This window comes from Erpetoichthys calabaricus, chromosome 2, assembly GCF_900747795.2.
Source record: "Erpetoichthys calabaricus chromosome 2, fErpCal1.3, whole genome shotgun sequence".
Taxonomy (NCBI): domain Eukaryota; kingdom Metazoa; phylum Chordata; class Cladistia; order Polypteriformes; family Polypteridae; genus Erpetoichthys; species Erpetoichthys calabaricus.
In genome coordinates this window covers 340,203,770-340,226,011 of record NC_041395.2, presented here as the reverse complement: position 1 = coordinate 340,226,011, position 22,242 = coordinate 340,203,770, and the positions used below count along the sequence as shown (strand labels likewise).

Here is a 22,242-nt window from a genome sequence, read left to right as displayed (position 1 = left end):
ATCTGAAGGAGATTAAAGACAGCAATGTGGTGGCAAGGGAAAGTGTAGTTAGACAGCATAGAATGGTGGTCTGTAGAATGACGCTGGAGATCAAGAAGAGGAGGAGAGTGAGGGGAGAGCCAAAGATCAAATGCTGGAAGTTGAAAAAAGAAGACTGCAAGGTTGAGTTTAGAGGGGAGGTAGACAGGCATTGGGTGGCACTGAAGAGTTACCAGACAGTTGAGAAACTACAACAGAAGTAGTAAGGGTGACAGCAAGAAGGGTGCTTGGTGTTACATCTGGACAGAGGAAGGAGGAAAAGGAAACCTAGTGGTGGAATGTGGAAGAACATGAGAGTATACAGAGGAAGAGGATGGTGATGGAGAAGTGAGATAGTCAGAGAGATGCAGAAAATAGACAAGAGTACAAGGAGATAAGGCGCAAGGTGAAGAGAGGGGTGGCAAAGGCAAAGAAAAGGAATATGATGAGTTGTATAAAAGGCTGGACACTAAGGAGGGAGAAAGGGACTTGTTCCAATTGGCTAGACAGAGGGATCGAGCTGGGAAAGATGTGCAGCAGGGTAGGATGATGAAGGATAAAGATGGTAACGTACTCACAAGCAAGGAGGGTGTGTTGAGAAGATGGAAAGAGTACTTCAAGAGGCTGATGAATGAGAGAGAGAGAGAGAAGGTTGGATGATCTGGAGATAGCGAAGCAGGAAGTGCAATGGATTAGCAATGAAGAAGTAGGTACAGCTATGAAGAGGATGAATTATGGAAAGGCTGTTGGTCCAGATGACATTCCTGTGTGAGCATGAAGGTGTTTAGGAGAGATGGCAGTGGAGTTTTTAACAAGATTGTTTAATGGAATCTTGGAAAGTGAGAGGATGCCTGAGGAGTGGAGAAGAAGTGTACTGGTACCGATTTTTAAAAATAAGAGGGGATGTGCAGAGCTGTAATAACTACAGAGGGATAAAATTGATAAGCCACAGCATGAAGTTATGGGAAACAGTAGTGGAAGCTCAATTAAGAAGAGAGGTGATGATTAGTGACCAGCAGTATGGTTTCATGCCAAGAAAGAGCACCACAGATGCGATGTTTGCACTGAGGGTGTTGATGGAGAAGTATAGAGAAGGCCAGAAGGAGTTGCATTGTGTTTTTATGAACCTGGAGAAAGCATATGACAGGGTGCCTCGAGAGGAATTATGGTATTGTATGAGGAAGTTGGGAGTGGCAGAGAAGTATGTGAGAGTAGCACAGGATATGCACAGAGGAAGTCTGACCATGGTGAGGTCTGTGGTAGGAGTGACGGACTCATTCAAGGTGCAGGTGGGATTACATCAGGGATCGTCTCTGAGCCCTTTCTTATTTGCAAGGGTGATGGACAGGTTAGCAGATGAGATTAGACAGGAGTCCCCATGGACTACGATGTTTGCTGATGACATTGTGATCTATAGCGATAGTAGGGAGCAGGTTGAGGAGATCCTGGAGGGGTGGAAATATGCTCTGGAGAGGAGAGGAATGAAGGTCAGTAGGAACAACAAAGAATACATGTGTGTAAATGAGAGGGAGGTCAGTGGAATGGTGAGGATGGAGGGAGTAGAGTTAGTGAAGGTGGAGGAGTTTAAATACTTGGGATCAACAGTACAGAGTAATGGGGATTGTGGAAGAGAGGTGAAAAAGAGAGTGCAGATTGCGTTGGTTTGGACATGTGCAGAGGAGAGATGCTGAGTATATTGGGAAAAGGATGTTAAAGATGGAGCTGCCAGGCAAGAGGAAAAGAGGAAGGTCTAAGAGAAGGTTTATGGATGTGGTGAGAGAAGACATGAAGGTGGTGGGTGGGTGTGAACTAGACGCTATATATCACCCGACCTGGCACAGACACTGAGGCATGTGTAAAAGCACAAAAAGAGTTTTATTTTTCCTCACCTGTGGGGCACGTCTTCCACGTGAACCCCACAGGCAATACACAGTCACAAAAGGACATAACTCAACACAAACAACCCTTCTTCTGGCACCACCACTCCTCCCAGGCAACCTCGTCCTCTTCCTGCTGATTCTGGCCCTGAGTGGTAGTTGCCAGTCCTTTTTATACCCCAACTGGAAGTGTTCCAGCTGCTTGACAATCTGGTTCCAATTGCACTTCCGGGTGGGGCTGAAGAGTTGTCCAGCTGGGCTGTGGAATCCATGCAGCACCCCCTGGCGGCCACCCCAGCTCCCAACCGGGCTGTTGAGGACTCCATCTCCAATTAGTAAATAATGGATTAATTAAACAATTAGAATACCTAGAAAAGTAGAATGAAAATCAAGATGAAAATACTGTTAAAAAAATACATTATTCCCATTTATCTGCCTGGTATATATATATATATATATATATATTATATATATATATATATATATATATATATATATATATATATATATATATATTGTAGAAAAGGCACTATATAGGTGCCTGACCCGGCACAGAAGGACACAGGGGCACGTATAAAACAAGGACTTTTATTTTTCTCTTCACCCGTGGGCACACGTCTTCCCCGTGACCCACAGGCAATACACAGTCCCAAAATCACTCTTTTCCACACCACACAATAATCCTTCCTTTTCACCACCACTCCTCCACAAGCGTCGTCTCCTTCCTCCCAACTCTGGCTCCCTGAGTGGTGGTGGCTGGCCCTTTTTATAAACCACCCGGAAGCATTCCAGGTGCTTGACCACCTGGTTCTAATTGCACTTCCGGGTGGGGCTGAAGATTCGACCAGCCGGGCTGCAGACTCCATGCAGCTCCCCCTAGCAGCCATCTGAGCCCCCAACCAGGCTGTGGAGGACTCCATCTCCCATGGAGCCATGCGCTAGGTTGGGGAATCATCGTCTGCCATGGAGGCTGCCACCAAGCGTCCCGGGGGAGGAATTGAACTGTCCATGGTTGCTCCCTCGGAACAGATGCGGCAGGGGTGTCCCTGCCGGGCATGGGACCCGGCTGTCCATTACAATATATATATATATATATATATATATATATATATATATATATATATATATATATATATATATCTATACTAATAAAAGGCAAAGCCCTCACTGACTCACTGACTCACTGACTGACTGACTGATTCACTCATCACTAATTCTCCAACTTCCCGTGTAGGTAGAAGGCTGAAATTTGGCAGGCTCATTCCTTACAGCTTACTTACAAAAGTTAGGCAGGTTTCATTTCGAAATTCTACGCGTAATGGTCATAACTGGAACCTGTTTTTTGTCCATATAGTCTAATGGAGGAGGCGGAGTCACGTACCACGTCATCACGTATTACGCCTCCTACGGAATCACGTGAAGTGAAAACAAGGAAGAGATTTACAGCACGAGTCAAATGCGGGAACGAAGGTAAATGACGTTAATTGTTGAGTGTCTTTTAATACTGTGTAAGCATACATATTAACAGATGTGCAATTAAACGTGTGCATTTACGGGGTGATTTCTCAGGCTTAAAAGCTCGCCTTTTATTAAAAAGGTAAATGCTGTTTTCATTCTGAAGGGCACAAACCACGTTAAGATTTCATGCTGAAGAGTAAGCTCAGCACACAGCTTGGTCATATTACAGCCGGAAGGGTGAACTGACAATATGATATACAAAGAGATCCTTAAGAAATAATTATTGATTCATTTTCCCTCAGTTTAAAAAGGTTTACTTTTCTTCTTAATAAAAATTTTAAAGCGGTACTTCGCCGCTGCGAAGCGCGGGTATTTTGGTATATATCAAAATATATCGCGTCATCACGCCTCCCATGTAAGCATGTGAACTGACCCGCTGCCGTTTGCAATGCCATATTCGCGAGATACAAGTTTAATGACAAGACACGAGGTATAAACGACAGTTTGGATCACTTTGTGACAGAGTTAAAATTGCTGTGGCCAGAAACTTTTAACTGCCGGATCTTAGCTAACATTAAATAAACCCGTGGACATCGCAACATCACACAAGACAGCGGCTCACATGAACTGACTGAACGCAGCAGGAGTGATCACTTCAATGAATCAAACCTATTCAAAAAACACATTTCACAATTGATAAGGTACGAAAACAATAGATAGATAGATAGATAGATTCTTTATTAATCCCAATGGGAAATTCACAATATGAAACCGATTGTGGATTTCCGTACAGCCACTGAAACTTTGTGACGGCACGAGACTTCAGGTCACGTGTCTGCAAAAGAACCTCATTCAGGCAACTATTTTTACTGGCGGTGGCTCGGGGGAGAGATTTTTTATTCCTCTCATCACCGTTATACCCTCTGATCTCCAATTTCAATTCAAACGCCTCCAATTTACACTAAGGCTCTGCTTAGCAATGGCAATTAATAAGTCTCCGTTGTTGAGTGTCTTTTAATACTGTGTAAGCATAGATATTAACACGTGCAATTAAACGTGTGCATTTACGGGGTGATTTCTCAGGCTTAAAAGCTCGCCTTTTATTAAAAAGGTAAATGCAAACTGTTTTCATTCTGAAGGGCACAAACCACGTTAGATTTCATGCTCAAGAGTAAGCTCAGCACACATCTTGGTCATATTAGAACTGGAAGGGCGAACTGACAACATGGTATACAAAGAGATCCTTAAGAAATAATTATTGATTCATTTTCCCTCAGTTTAAAAAGGTTTACTTTTCTTCTTAATAAAAATTTTAAAGCAGTACTTCGCCGCTGCCAAGCGCGGGTATTTTGATATATATCAAAATATATTGCGTCATCAACTATTTCTACTGGCGGTGGCTCAGGGGAGAGAGTTTTTATTCCTCGCATCCCCGTTATATCCTCTGATCTCCCATTTCAATTCAAACGCCTCCAATTTCCTCTAAGACTCTGCTTAGCAATGACAATTAATAAGTCTCAGGGACAGACCCTACAAAAGGTTGGCATTGATTTGAGGCAGGACTGCTTTTCACATGGCCAACTGTATGTTGCATGCTCAACAGTAAGCTCAGCACACAGCTTCGTCATATTACAACCAGAGGGGAGAACTGACAACGTACTATACAAATAGATCCATAACAAATAATTATTGATTCATTTTCCCTCAGTTTAAAAGGGTTTACTTTTCTTCTTAATAAAAATTTTAAAGCAGTACTTCGCCACTGCGAAGCGCGGGTATTTTGATATATATCAAAATGTATCGCGTCATCACGCCTCCCATGTAAGCACGTGAACTGACCCGCTGCCCTTCGCAATGCCATATTCGCGAGATACAAGTTTAATGAGAAGACACGAGGTTTAAACGACAGTTTGGATCACTTTGTGACTGAGTTAAAATTGCTGTAGCGAGAAACTTTTAACTGCCGTGTCTTAGCTAACATTAAATAAACCCGTGGACATCGCAACATCACACAAGAGAGCGGCTCACGTGAAGTGACTGAACGCAGCAGGAGTGATCACTTCGATGAATCAAACCTGTTCAAAAAACACATTTCCTAATTGCTAACGTAAGAAAACAATATGAAACCGATTGTGGATTTGCGTACAGCCACTGAAACTTTGTGACGGCACGAGACTTCAGGTCACGTGTCTGCAAAAGAAACTCATTCAGGCAACTATTTTTACTGGCGGTGGCTCAAGGGAGAGAGTTTTTATTCCTCGCATCCCCGTTATACTCTCTGATCTCCCATTTCAATTCAAACGCCTCCAATTTCCATTAAGGCTCTGCTTCGCTATGACAATTAATAAGTCTCAGGGACAGACCCTACAAAAGGTTCACATTCATTTGATATATATATATATGTATATATATATATATATACATATATATGTCAATGTATGTATGTATATATGTATGTCTAGATATATGTAGATATATGTGTATATATGTGTAGATATGTATATATATATATTTGTATATATGTAGATATGTACATTTATATATATATATATGTGTGTGTGTGTATGTATATGTATATATGTATATGTGTGTATATGTATGTGTATATATATATATGTGTGATATGTGTATATATATATATATATATATATATATTTGTATATATATGTAGATGTGTATATGTATATATATATTTGTATATATGTGTATATGTACATATATGTATATATATGTTTATGTGTGTGTGTGTATATTATATATATATATATATATATATGACAGCAACACTCATAACAGTGACAACACAATTACATATATATATATGTATGTAGATATGTATATATATATATCTGTCAATGTATTTTTGTATGTATGTCTAGATATATATGTAGATATGTATATATATGTGTATATATATGTAGATGTGTATATATATATATATGTAGATATGTGTATATATGTAGATATGTAAATATATATGTATATATATGTGTCTGTGTGTGTATATATATATATATATGTGTGTGTGTGTGTGTATCTATGTATGTATGTGTATATGTATATATGTATATGTATCTATGTATGTGTATATGTACATATCTGTGTATGTATGTGTGTATATATATATATGTTGATATATATATATATATATATATGTGGATGTGTATATGTATATATATATGTAGATATGTGTATATGTGGATATGTATATATGTATATATATGTTTATGTGTGTGTGTGTGTGTGTGTATAGCAACACTTATAACAATGACAACACAATTACATTGACAATCATGTTACATTATTTTTAAAATGTTTCCTTTTCTTTTTCATAACCTCTTTAACACACTACTTCTCCGCTGCGAAGCGTGGGTATTTTGCTAGTATCTATACTAATAAAAGGCAAAGCCCTCACTGACTGACTCACTCACTCACTGACTCACTCATCACTAATTCTCCAACTTCCCGTGTAGGTAGAAGGCTGAAATTTGGCAGGCTCATTCCTTACAGCTTACTTACAAAAGTTAGGCAGGTTTCATTTCGAAATTCAAAGCGTAATGGTCATAACTGGAACATATTTTTTGTCCATACACTGTAATGGAGGAGGCGGAGTCACGTATCGCGTCATCACGCCTCCTACGTAATCACGTGAACTAAAAACAAGGAAGAGATTTACAGCACGAGTCGCACGCGGGAACGAAGGTAAATGACGTTAATTTTTGACTGTCTTTTAATACTGTGTAAGCATACATATTAACACATGTGCAATTAAACGTGTGCATTTACGGGGTGATTTCTCAGGCTTAAAAGCTCACCTTTTATCAAACGCGGGAACAAAGGTAACTGACGTTGTTCACTGTCTTTTAATACTGTGTAACCATACATATTAACACATGTCCAATTAAACGTGTGCATTTACGGGCTGATTTCTCAGGCTTAAAAGCTCGCCTTTTACTAAAAAGGTAAATGCAAAACTATTTTCAATCAGTTTATTGAAACGCTCCCGTTAAGGATTGCAATAACATATTCGCGAGATAAAAGAACGAAGTAGGGGGAAATGGAGGAACAGCCGCAAACAGCGAAGAGCAAAAAATTAATTAAACAATTGAGAACGGAGCGAGTTAAGCATACAAGCATGTTCATAAGGGAAACAAACCACGGTGTAAAACGTAAGTTTAAATAAAGTTTATAGAAACGCTCCCGCTGCGGATTGCAATAAAATATTCGCGAGATAAAAGTTTAATGAGAACACACGAGGTATAAACGAACCACACGCCGTGGCGCAACGTTAGGGGCAACAGTTTCAACCATTCTATGATCTGCTTCTCGCAACTGAAAGACGGCACATGGCGGATGTTAGCCGACTTGCTGACCGCAACGTTAGGGGCTTCAAGTATGGCGCTGACGCCACATCTCAGTGCCAACACTTTGCAGACTGTACTTAAAAGACACGCCCTCCTCACTGGACAGTTAAAAACACCAATCAAACTAACGATGACATCAAGTATTACCCAATCAAAAGTAGGAAAGGAGGCATCTTCATAAAATGCGTGTGGGATGATTTGCATGAGACGCTGCTTTAAAAAAAAAATGATAAAAAAAATACGGGATAAATCCCGTCCAGTATTGATTCAAAACGGGACGCGCAATTTCATTGTCAAATGCGGCACGATTCCGTATTTTAAAGGACGGGTGGCAACCCTACAGTGCCAGGTAACCACCCATACAATCAGATTGTGATTCAGACTAGGAATGCAATGAATGTAATTACCCCGATCTACATACAAGGCGAAAGTCTTGCAACATTCAAAGATGATGGTTTGGGATAATTAGTACTTATTAAGTACACCATGGAACATAAAAGAGCTTATGAAGCCTTGGACCGAAAAAAGCAACATCTCAGAGATCGTACAAAAAAAAAAAGGAGGTAATGTCGTTTTACTCGCTGTAGATTTTAGTGAAACATTACCAGTTTTTCCACGAGGGAGACCAGCAGATGAACTCAACGCTTCTTTAAAATCCATGCTTCTCCCACGGTCGGTTATATGTCGCGTGTTCTCGGGTAGGTACACCAAAAAATGTATACATTTAAGCATGTAATGGGCAAAGAAAAAAATGAGGTATACCCGAAGGCACTGCAGTAGTACTCAATGTAACTTTACTTCTTAAATGTTAATGTTTTACTGTTTAATAATTTATACGCTTCTTATATATTGTTCAAATTCTTTTATCAAAATACCAGTGACAGCGCAATGCACGATAACATGGAGTGAATACACCATACGCATCTGCCCACGGCCGCCCTGGTGTGCGCAGATAGGAGTTGATTCTAAAATAAAATAAACATAAAAAGAGTAATACAATCATCACCCATAAAGCGGATAGCAGACGTGACGTATTATATGTGTACCACATTTCAAGTCAATAGGTGAAACAGTTTGCAAGCTACAGGTGATTTAAAATCCTGGACAGACCAACGAAAAGCCACGGTAGCAAATTATAGAAGAAGATTTTACTGTTTAATAATTTATATTTATATGAAATGTGCTTCTTATATATTACTTCATATTCTCATATGATAATGATGTTAATGTTGTTTATATTGATTTTTATATATATATACAGTGGAACCTCGGTTTGCAAGTAACTTGGTTCAGGAGTGTTTTGCAAGACGAGCTAAAATCTATATATTTAAAATTGTTTTCGTGTTTGAAATGGAAATTATGTATGACCATGCGATATGGAAATTACGTATGACCACAGAATATATTATAATACAGGAACTAATCACTTCGTTTGTGGACGCCATTTTTATATCGTCTTTACGAATTGTTATTATTTGTGTGAGAGTTATTTTACTGATATTAAAAAGAAGTAAACACAAACACGCCGATCTATCCCATAGAACTGCGCCCCATGCGACCCTCTCCCAGCCTTCACCTCTGGACTACAGCACTGAGCCGTCCGCCGCCAGGCGCGTTCTGACAGAGAAGTTTTATTTATTCGTCCACGTGACTGTTGCGGAAACTGCCACATTGTAATTTTTTTTAGTTGGCGGTACTTGATAGTAGAAGAGATGAGGAAAACAGCTTTGCGTCTTTCTACTTTTTAATTGCGCTGAGCTGTAAACAATGTGAAGACGAGACCACCTTCAGCAGCGAGGGGTCGTGAGAACAAAGTTCTCTGGGACGCTGGGAGGTGTGGAATGTCGGGCTCCTCTGCCGTGTTGAGAGCTTTGCAGTTTCGGGCAGCGTCCTCTCTTCTCGCACTGTTTGTGACACTTCAAGTGCCCCGTCGGCTCCTGGGAGAGTGGAAATCTTTGCGAATGAGTGTAATCGGCCCCATCGAAGCAGGACTCTGTTTCTAAATTGCCCTGCACAACTACTTACTGTCCCTTAAGGTGAGTTCGGGTCACTAAAACCTTACAACATTCAAGGTTGCTTTTGTGATCAATTATTTTAGGAAGATGGAGACTTTACATCTAAGAAGATGTACAGACCTCTTCATGTAAAGTGTTGGACTTGGGAATTGTTTGGACCTTCTGCCCGTTAAGCAAGGAAGGGCAGTGTCCACATTTATCAGAATTATTTTTCTCTTAAATCACAGGCACGTAGTGCAAGGTTGTCAGGCAGAAATGTGGACAATCACATAGAAAATGTAATTTCTATACCACAGCAGTTGTGTAGCACCTTTCACAAGCGATCTACTACTGAGAGATGATCCAAATACATTTTAGCTGCTGTTAGTACTACCTACCTGTTGTGTTATACCGCCTTTAAAATGTAGTTTACCTGAAACCACTCCAGTAGTGCTCAATGTATCTTTACTTCTTAAATGTTAATATTTTACTGTTTAATAACTTATAGGCTACATTTTATTTTCCCCTTGCACTCCGTGAGCGAAGCCACTGCGTAATCAGCCAGTTTTTAATAAATTTTAACTTGATAAACAAGCGAGGTCTTGCAATACGAGTAGTATGTATACACTTTGTCTGCTGAGCTTCATGTGATCACAACTGAGCTGATGGTTCTTCTCTCTCTCTTGCTGCGGGATTGTGGGCAATCGTCTCCTATTCTCCATCTGAGTCAGTGTGCATATAGTCATATAGTCAACATCCGTACGAGTGTATACTGTTTACTACAGCATTGTGACTGTGTGTGTGTGTGTGTGTGTGTGCGTGTGTGCGCGTGTGTGCTGTGACGTGCGAGTCCCCGTCTTGCACCCCAAAACACAAAGCTGAGTCTCAGTACTTTAGCAACACCAGCTTTATTCAGCTTGAAACAGCAACAGCGCAGTTATTTATTGTAGCGGGATCTGCCACTCTGCTATACACAGACACAGCAGTTAGGCAGGGTCGTGCCCAAGTAATACTGTACCCTGTACATTTATAATGTTCCTTGTTCCTTGTATCACCCATCGACAGAATCTTTTCGGATTCACTTTTATGGCAAACTGCTACAGCGCTGGGAGACTGCAATTGCTTTGGGACACTCTATCGCGTGTCGTCCCGTTGGGTGGAGTCCCACAAGAGTTTAGAAACTCACTCACACCAGCCACAATTGTTTTCAAAGGTAAAGTGCAGGTTAATTTGTTTTATGTATTTTTACTTTATATTTTGTATTAATCATTTTTATATGAATAGTTTTGGGTTGTGGAACGAATCATCTGAGTTTCCATTATTTCTTATGGGGGAATTCACTTTGATATATGAGTGCTTTGGACTTGGACTGTGAGCACGTTTCTGGAACGAATTATGCTCGCAAACCGAGGCACCACTGTATATATATATATATATATATATATATATATATATATATATATATATATATGTATATGTATATATATATACATATATATATATATATACACAAAACTTAGTTTTCTAATTTCTATATTGTTCCCAAAGCACAGAACTTGGGAAATAACACATCACTTAATTAGCCCAGGAGTCCAGTTAAAAACAGAAGCTGGTTGGAAAAAAACCTGCAGCCACAGGTGGTCCTCAGGACCGAGGTTGGGAAACACCATTTTAAGTCATTCTGGTGTGTGTTCAGGCCATAGTTTGTGTGAATTTATTTATTTATTTATGTATGTATGTATTTATTTAATTATTTATTTATCTATCGTGGAATATGGCCGGCAGCTTATCCTGGCCAATGCCCCCAAACCACCAGATGGAGCCATCCCTGCAACATGGTAATGGCCCCAAATTCCAGCAAGGCATCAGGTAACTTGGAGTCTTTCATCACAGCCCTGCTGGATACCATGGGGGCCGCCAGGTGACGCTGCAGGGAGGCTCAGGGACTTGTATTTTCCTTATAACCTGGAAGTACTTCCCAGTCATGGGGACAGACGAAATGATGTACTTCCGGGTTGAAGAAAAGAAGAAGTTTTCATCTGACCCGGAAGTGTTATAAACGTTGCCCATAGCAGGCAGTTACTCCCTGTGCTTTTAGGACACCAGCCCCACTGTAATGTCCTTCCACATCCAGGTTCTGGCATGGAAAGGAGGTATTGTTAGTCCCTCCCTGACCTTCTATTATCAAGGCTTTCTGGCCAGGTAAGGGGGTGGGCTTCACATGAGCTGAGATGCCGGCTCTTCTCTCACACTTGAAATGGATGGAGAGGTGGGCTTTATTCAAGGCTAACAGGAGCTGGCTGTGGGACTGCTCATATGTTTTGGCTCCTTTGCTTGCAATCCCTCTTGGTTGGGTTAGAGATAAAGACTACTGGTGGTCTCCTTCAACCTCCCACCCATCGCAACCCTACCAGGTGTCTGAGGTGTTCAGGTGCTTAAGTTGGAGAGTGAAAAAATGATCATACGGAGGGCTTTGTGGCATATTTCAAAGGGAATCCCAAATAAACACCCCTCTTCATTTATTGCAGTTGGTCTGGTCAATTTCCCAGTTAGCTTTAACGTTTTATTGTACAAATAACACCCAGTAGACATTTTGATATTGCAAAATCTTTAATTAGATGTTCAGACAGTACACTGATAATTTAAAAAATCTCTTGAGATTATGCTAAGGACATGACAGTAAATACCAACATCTGAGTTAGAAGACAGGAGAAGGACACTTAGAAGACAACATCATTGAAACACATGGAATCAAAATAAAGAAGAGGAGTTTAACAGCCTGCTTTACTTCTGTTGCCGATACTCTCTTGACACATTGGGACCAGAGTGTTGTACGTATTTTCAGTGTTTCTAATCTAAAATAGCAAACATAACATTATGAGACCCACGTAATCCAATTTGAAGGGCACAGTGGAACAAAGCCTCTGCCAATAGTATCAGGCACCAGTGTGCCAGTCCATTGCTGGTTCCACTCAAATTCACATGAGATGCCCATGTTGATGACTAACTGACCCCCAATGCACATCTTTAGAATGTGGGAGGAAAACTCAAAGAGAACTTCACCTGAGGGGTTTGAACCCAAGATGATGGTTCCAGGAAGCACCAGTGCAGCACCTCACCCAATCTGTAGACATGATAGCTAAATTAGAGCTTTGGCATTAAGAAAACCCCCTAAATAGAATGAGCTGAAATTAAACATGAAGAAATAAATGTGATGGTTATTTACTGTCTGTGTTTGATTTCTTTCAGACTGATTAAAAAGAAAAATCAAATTTAACGTTAATTTAAAAACCCGACCCTGATTTCAATTCAATTATCACCACATTTTTTATAGTGAAGCTGAGAGCGCCTTTTCACTCTCATTTCTCCTCAGAAATCTGCTCCATTGAGACGCCATTGTCAAGATAATCAAAAACCTGATGAAGGAAGGCTTTCATATCTGACCACCTTTGACATTTTCGCCTTGAAAACCAGGGCACCAGCAAAAATGGCCACTGCTACAATCAATGCCACTGCCACAACCACAGTATTCAGATTCAGATTCTGCCCTAAATCTGTGAAGAAAAAATAGGAAAAGAAAAAAATGTTATTTAATATAATGTACTGAATACAAAGATAGACTTATTATTTTATATACTTAATGTCCATAGTCATCAACGTCCCAAGACACTTCCCAAAAAATATTATAGGGGGGGATCCAATCAGTACTGGGACTGCTGAACAGAGGGGTTGCCACAAAAGAGGACTATATAACTCGTGTTTCAGTGTTCATGTGCATGTCTGGCAAACACCACTAGGTGGCAGTGTTTGTCTTTTTCACAAGAGGTAGCTAAAGAGTAATAACTTAAGGGAAATAAATTTAGGAAAATGAAAATGGAGAACAAAAGGTAACTTATTAGACTGTCCCCAACTTGTGAAATGTTAACTAGAGAAGCGTCTAGGCCAGGGATTCTTAAGCTGATGTCCCTGGAAACCTTGGGGGTCTATGGATGGTTTCAGAGGGTCCGTGAAAGTGAGATAAAAATTAACATTTATATTCACTATACAGCCCGGCACTGTTGATTCAGAGTAGATGTAGTAGTAGTAGTAATGGCAGTAGAAAACATAGTAGTAGTAGATCTGTTTTAATTTGCACAAAAGGATTGTGTTTCATAATTATAATGAGTGGCCATGACTTTTTGCATAAAAAGGAGTGTTTTTTTTTAGATTGTTTACTTTAAAGTTTGAGAGAATCAAATCTCGATAAATAAAGTACCTTATATTCATTGCATGCAAAGTTGTGTTTATGTTTATATTTCTGGGGAAGGGGGTTCATAGCTTTCATCAGATTCTCAAAGTGCTCTGTGACTCAAAAAGGTCTATGCTATATGTACACCTGCCATACACAGGAGAGGACAAACTTTCTGCCCATTTAAAGGGAATCAGATGCTGAGCATTACATAATAAACAAAGTTCACGAGATGGAGCTCCTCAAGGATGAGCTCAGGGCTTACAGGGCACATTGCTAACCCAAAAAGCAGTCCCAGGGATTTGACCAGAAGAAACCAAACTTTGGGTATAAGTCAGCCACCTCAGTGGGCAGTTGAGTTCAGAGCCACAACATTAATCGTGACTTGGATTAAATTGGCATAAGCAGTACAAAGACTGAGTGATTTAGGTAATAATGGAAAGACTTTGGAAATATACAGCTGTGGAAGTGGGCAGCCAACCCAGGGTGTAAACAGGACATTGGCTGTTTATTTAAGCCTAGAAAGGCAGCATATAGTGTTTATTTGTCCTTGTTTACCTTAAATTGTGCTCACTCCATGCATTCAGACCTATAATTGTTTTATTTTTATTTTTTAATAAATCTACTATTTTTGGGTCCTTAAGTTCCACAAATATACAATGGTTTTGGTATTTATACAAGGTAATGATAACCAGGTGCCATTGTTTGACACTGATTTATCGTACAATTTGGCTTATAATCCATAGGATTAGCAATAATGATAGATACAAATATTATGAAATTCACTATGCTAATGGAAGTTCTAAATGATTGATATCATTTTACAACATATTAATTTTACTTTAAAATGTGTGCTCTTGCGTATTGTGACTTACATTAAGTAAACCTTAATATTCAGAGACAGTACTCCTTGTTCTCCTCCACATGTCACGGCACATAAGAAATGATTTCTGTAAACAGGTTTGTAGTAGTGCTCACTTAGAAAGGCGCTATATAAAAAGATAGGGGTTTAACCACTCTTCCCAAGTGTGAGGCGACCTCAAGGCAGATGTAGAATATGAAAGGCCTTGGATGTGTTGAAAAGCCTGGAAACACCTGGGAATCTACAGGAGGTGCAGTAGTTATAATGAAATTTTATGGGAAGTATTTTGTGTCCAGTATTGTTTGTCACCTGGACATTCATCAAAAGGAATGGACTTCAAAAAAGAAAAAGAAAAAATTAATCTTTTAAGTGACTTTCACTGCACCCTACAATATGTCAGGCTTCTTGTCTGCCTTCCCTTTGTTACCCTTGCTTGTCTCATATGATGTAAAGAAGACAACAATAAATACTATTTATGACAGTCAAGCTAGTTTTGAAGTGAAACTGCATAAAAAAGTTCACAGACACATATACAATAATCTTCTTTTGGCTGCTCCCATTAGCGGTCGCCACAGTGGATCATCTGTTTCCATCTCTTACTGTCCTTTGCATCTTGCTCTGTCACACCCACCACCTTCATGTCCTCTTTCACTACAATCATAAACCTTCTCTTAGGCCTTCCTCTTTTTCCTCTTGACTGGTAGCTCTGTCCTTAACATCCCAAAATAACCAGCATCTCTCCTCTGCACATGTCCAAACCAAGACAATCTCGCCTCTCAGACTTATTTATTTATTTACGCCTGTCTCCAAACCGTCCCACCTGAACTGACCCTCTAATGTTCTCATTTCTAATCCTGTCCATCCTCGTCACACCCAATGCAAATTTTAACATCTTTAACTCTGCCACCTGCAGCTCTGTCTACTGTTTTTCGGTCAGTGCCACTGTCTCCAACCCATATAACATAGCTGGTCTCACTACCACCTTCTAGACCTTCCCTTTCACGCCTATTGGTACCCGTGTGTCACAAATCATTCCTGACACTTTTCACCACCCATTCCACCCTGCCTGCACTCTCTTCTTCACCTCTCTTCCACACTCCCTGTTACTCTGTACTGTTGATCCCAAGTATTTAAACTCATCCACCTTCGCCAACTCTACTACCTCCATCCTCACCATTTCACTGACCTGACTCTCATTTACACACATGTATTCTTTGTTGTTCCTACTGACCTTTATTTCTCTCCTCTCTAGAGCATATCTCCACCTCTCCAGGGTCTCAGATCACAGTGTCATCAGCAAACATCATAGTCCACGGGGACTCCTGCCTAATCTCATCTGTTAACCTGTCCATCACCATTGCAAATAAGAAAGGGCTCATAGCTGATCCCTGATATAATCCCACCTCCACATTGAATGCATCTGTCACTCCTACTGCAGACCTCACCACTGTCACACTTCCTCGTACATATCATGTACAACTCTTACGTACTTCTCTGCCACTCCCAAGTTCCTCATACAATACCACAGCTCCTCTTGAGGCACCCTGTCATGTGCTTTTTCCAGGCCCACAAAGACCCAACACATCTCCTTCTGGCCTTCTCTATAGTTCTCCATCAAAAAAAAAAAAGGGCCTCAAACGATCCAGGAATGGAAATTCGTATTGCTGTCCACATATTTATCTGGCAGATTTTTACTACGGATTGCCCTTCCTGACATAACCCTCCCCATTTATCCAGCTTGGGACTGGCAATAAGAAAAACAATGGTTTACTGAACCCCTGTGGCTGGGTGACACATATACAATAATAGCTTCCATTATTATTATTGAATTAAATTATTATTGTGAATTTCCCCTTGGGATTAATAAAGTATCTATCTATCTATCTATCTATCTATCTATCTATCTATCTATCTATCTATCTATCTATCTATCTATCTATCTATCTATCTATCTATCTAAGAACTGTTCTTCTTAATGGTTGCCAAAATGACAAAAGTAAGTCAGTCTGTGACAAAGTAAAAAGAGATTCACTGAAAGCAATTCTTCACTAACTTAGACCCAAAAAATTGATTCAGCCTTACTGTTATCGTATTGAGTCTTCCCAGCAAGGTAGAGGGGTCCTTGGGAAATGAAGTGTTTCTGGCTCTCCAAAGACGTCGACCTCCTCTTCCTTTTTGTGGCCTGTGGGCTGTCAATGCAGCCCTGAGAGCATCGGGTGTCTGGAGTGTCAGCGTCACACAGAATGACACTACAGGTGATGAACACCTAAAAGCAGAACAACAATATAAACATTTGATAGAATCAACAAGCAGATAAAATGATTATATTTGGAAGTATTAGTGAATGTGTGCTCATCGCTTACCTGGGGGTAACTTCCAATAAAACTGTAGGCTTCCACTCCAGTTAAATTGAGTCTGATTGGTGGGAAAGGTCATTACACTGTCATCTTTAACACACCTAGAAGAGACACAATTCAATGTATAAATCAATTGTTCAATTAGACAGAACATTCTAGCACCAAGTGAGAAATGTGTCAGTGGTTTCACATTTATATTAGATTAGCTTTGTAAGCCCATGCTGTAAAAAGCCCGGGCTCCTAGAAACCACAGATTCTGGCACTTCAATCAATCAATTGCATTGGTTTGCGCATTAGCAGCTAAGTGAGGCTCTCTTTCCTTGGTGGTTTCATTTTGCCGACGTGCTTTCCTCCGTTGTCTATCAGTGGCTAAGCAAGTTTCTCTGTCCTCAGAGATTTCATTTTTTTCCAATGTGCTCGCCTCGCTTGTGTATTAGCGAGTTTCTATTTTCTCGGCAGTTTCACTTTGGCGACACAGTCAATTTCTTTGAGCTTCATGCTGTTCCCTCACATTTTCTGGCCGGACAGACAGACACACACACTTCGACGCGTCAACTTTATATATAAGATAACAATCTTAAATCACATGAACAATGACGATATGGGGAAACCTCTCTTAGTTCCATTTTATTTTCATTTATTCTTAGGCTTCATTTGAATGAAGTTATACAGAACACATATCTTATCAGTTCACTTTGAACAGCTATTAATCCACTTTTAGGGTGAGTGTTGGGCATAAGAGGGGAGTAAAAAATGGATGGGGCAGCAGTCTATCACAGGAGACACTTACTCACGCACTTGGCCCTGATAGTGGGTAATATTAACACGATACACGCATCTTTAGGTTCTGAGAGGGAAAACTGGAGATCATGTAAATACACAGGTAGACCTTAAACAGAACCCAGTGTCCTTCTACACCACAGAACTAGATAGATAGATAGATAGATAGATAGATAGATAGATAGATAGATAGATAGATAGATAGATAGATAGATAGATAGATAGATAGATAGATAGATAGATATTTTATTAATCCGAAGGGGAAATTCACATACTCCTGCAACAGCATACTGATGAGGAAACAATATTAAATTAAAGAATGATAAAACATGCAGGTAAAACAGACAATAACTTTGTATAACTTTAACGTTTACCCCCGGGTGGAATTGAAGATTCGCATAGTGTGGGGGAGGAACAATCTCCTCAGTCTGTCAGTGGAGCAGGACATTGACAGCAGTCTGTCGCTAAAGCTGCTCCTCTGTCTGGAGATGATCCTGTTCAGTGGATGCAGTGGATTCTCCATGATTGACAGGAGCCTGCTCAGCGCCCGTTGCTCTGCCACAGATGTCAAACTGTCCAGCGCCGTGTCTACAATAGAGCCTGCCTTCCTCACCAGTTTGTCCAGGCGTTTCATTCCATTCCAGAATGAATGAATAGCATTGTTTTACTTGAAACATATGGCTGATCTGACAGAGCATGAGCATGACATGTATGAGTTCTGTATTTATAGTCATTTTCATTTCGATTGTTTGGCTGCCTTTCAAAGCAAACTATTGACAATATACCCATATCTAACATGAATAAAGTCACTTTTTATTTTTTGAGGTAAAGACTGCATGTATAACACTTTATTACAGAAGTCTTGCTTTGGTTTAACAACCAGATTATGATGTTTCAGGTCCCCTATGTGATGTGCTACAGGCCTCTTTAATGATCTTCATATGGTTCTTGTATTTTGTACTGGGGTATGCTAGGTGCAGAGACTGCAAAGTGCTAGGTGAACTCCTTTTTATTCCAGAATATTCTACACAAAAAATGTTAGAATATCAGTCCAACAGTTAATGTTAGAAGAAAACTGGATGGTGACACAGGACAGTTGTCCTTAGTACACCAGTATCTCTATAAATGAATGGCAGAAAAATAAAACTTTCAAGGTTTTAAAACAGTCAAGTCAAACATTCAGACCTAAACCTCACTGCAGCCCTAATGGCAGGAATTTCAAATAGCTGTGCATCAACGACTGGCCTCAAACATCAACAAATTGAGGCAGGGATGAAAGGAGGAGAAGAAACCAATTAGCTCCAATGATTGCTACTGTGAAAAAAGAATTAAGTGCTTGCAAGCTACTAAGGGTTAAAAGCTGACAAAGCTGTTTTGCTCTAACGGCAGGTTAGTTATTCATACAGGCGTCTGTCATAAGACAGGGTGCAGTAAGCTGACCTCGGACAAGGTCTGTTAGACCTTTCCATCTTTACGGCCCCTTCTGACACGTACACAAAACAGAAATGGTGGGCTGATTTATGTAATAAAATGAAATGCTTAGGTAAACGATATTATGCTTTTTTATAAGTAAGGGGAAGGTGGAGGGAGAAAATACAAAAAAGCTGATTGAAAAAGTAGGAACTTCGCTCTTCTGCCTTGCAATGCATGAATCCTATGTACTCACTGGTGACTGAATAAAGACTGACTGATTGAACTATTCCTGTCTTCCTTGGGGGATACTTCCACACTACTAAAGATGGATTTACATGCAACAGAATTAGGAGCGATGCTTTTTAACTAGTAGATTCTGCCTGTTGGTTTATTTTTTATAAAATATAAGAAAGTTAAATCTCTGATGGGATGTTTTCACCAGAGGTCAGAATGATCTCATTTTAAGACTCAGTGAGGTCTACATGGTTGTTAGTTACTCTATGCAGTGAAATGTAAAAAATAAAACTGGTGTAGCCTTTAGTTGTAAGGTACACAGACACGATCTATCGACCAACATAACAGAATGTCTACCAGTTTCAGTATTTAAATCAAGACAGAGGATTCATTATTTTAGCATATCATGTGACTGTTTATGTTGCTCTGGAAGTTGTTTCATATTGCTTTCTTATCGTTTTGTGTAATTATATTCATTTTACTTGTAGGGGCCTGTAGGAGGCGTAACAGAGCCCTAAATCCCAGACACAAATGCATAGACTCAGTCCCAGGTTCAAATTACTATTTTTTAAAATGAATATACCATACACATGCTTCTCTTTCCAACATCAGCACAATTACAATTTTCTTTCTTTCTTCTTTCTTTCTTCTTTCTTCTTTCTTTCTTTCTTTTTCTTTTTCTTTCTTTCTTTCTTTCTTTCTTTCTTTCTTTCTTTCTTTCTTTCTTTCTTTCTTTCTTTCTTTCCACCACTCCTCCCAGACAATCCTTGCCCACCTCCTCCTAACTCCAACTCACCTGAGTGAGGCACGGAGGACGCCTTAAGGTCACCTGTGAGTGCTTCTGGGGCATCCAGGAAGCACGTCCGGGTCAGGCGGTACCACCATAGGTTAATGGAGTCTTCTCCATGTCCTTTGGCGTCCCCAGAGGAACCCAACAGGGCTGCTTTCCAAACAAAGTCTCAAGCAGGCCTGCAGTTGTCCAAACTGGCGCCAGACCAGAGGAGCCCTGCCACCTATCATAATGTTCTTGATTTGACACTGTTTAGTTCTACTCACTTTTAAAGAAGAAAGATCTAGAAGGCAGTGACTTTTTAGTCACCAAGCCAGTCAAATGACGAAGGTTCTGAGACAACAATCATTTCACTCAAGACTGATAATTCAGTGAAAATATAATTGGCAGCTAACTGGAAATTTACCAGGAAAGAGGGACCTAAAAGTTGTGACAGATGAAAGTGTTCATATGCTGACTAACAGTAGAAGAGTGAACACTTATGATGTTCCTGGTGTGAGTGCCATAGTGGATGGACTGGGATCCTGATCAGGATGGAAGGTGGTTCCTTACACGAAGGGAGGTCTTATCGGAAGGACAGAGATGGACTTGTTTCCCATCCAGGTTGGTTGTTTGTACCTTTTCCCAGAAGGGAAGCCTCGTTGGAAGGACAGAAGGTGTCTGCTTCTCTGAGTCACGGATTCCCTTTTGCCTTTTGCGTCTGCAGGTTGAGGCTCTGTAGTGCCCCACAGAATCAGCTTTGGTGAAGTCTAAAGTGTAAACGAGTGAACTTCAAAAAGACTAATGCACTTCTACCTTCAACTTACTAATATGCACAAACATGAACAACCAGATTTCTACAAACAATATTTCTGGATAATCGAGCCCAAGTGAGAAATGTTGTTTTGAGTCAAAGCTAAACGCTACTTTCTAATAGAAGAAAGACAACGGTGGGTATGAGTTGGTATGGGCTTCATTAGGTTCGATTACTAACAGATCTATGATTGCATCAGGTGATTATATAGGAGTTGGAAGGTTATCTGTTTGGATCATGAATTGGGACAAAATCTGACCAATTTGCTAGTTAACAATCCTAAACAACAAAACAGATCTACAAGAAATGGCTACGGAAAAGAAATCTGCATTTTATACTCATCCAGGCAAAGTCCAAATTCCACTATAATGTTGCAGTTAGAACTCGGACAAACAGTCTGTGATATATACTACATCAATGTCAACCAGTTAACCAAGTTCTGAGGGTGAGGAGGATGATGAGCTAAAATTGCTCTTAACCAAAGTGAAGATAGATAGATAGATAGATAGATAGATAGATAGATAGATAGATAGATAGATAGATATATAGATAGATAGATAGATAGATAGATAGATAGATAGATAGATAGATAGATAGATAGATAGATAGATAGATAGATAGATAGATAGATAGATAGATAGATAGATAGATAGATTTATACTTTATTAATCCCAAGGGGAAATTCACATACTCCAGCAGCAGTATACTGATAAGGAAAACAATATTAAATTAAAGAGTGATAAAAAAAAATGCAGGTAAAACAGACAATAACTTTATAATGTTAACGTTTACCGCCCCGGTTGGAATTGAAGAGTCGCATAGTGTGGGGGAGGAACGATCTACTCAGTCTGTCAGTGGAGCAGGGCTTTGACAGCAGTCTGTCGCTGAAGCTTCTCCTCTTTCTGGAGATGACACTGTTCAGTGGATGTAGTGGATTTTCATTGATTGACAGGATCCTGCTCAGTGCCCGTCGCTCTGCCACAGATGTCAAACTGTCCAGCTCAATGCCTGCCTTCCTCACCAGTTTGTCCAGGCGTGAGACATCCTTCTTCTTTATGCTGCCTCCTCAGCACA

General features: G+C 40.0%; 1 protein-coding gene across 1 annotated transcript in view; it reads right to left on the bottom strand.

Annotated features, from left to right (window-relative positions):
* Positions 1-22,242, bottom strand: part of LOC114642720 (ZP domain-containing protein-like) — a gene marked incomplete at its 3' end in the record, with an annotated part of 195,457 nt that overhangs the window by 159,402 nt on the left and 13,813 nt on the right. The gene's annotated exons all lie outside the window — the stretch shown is intronic.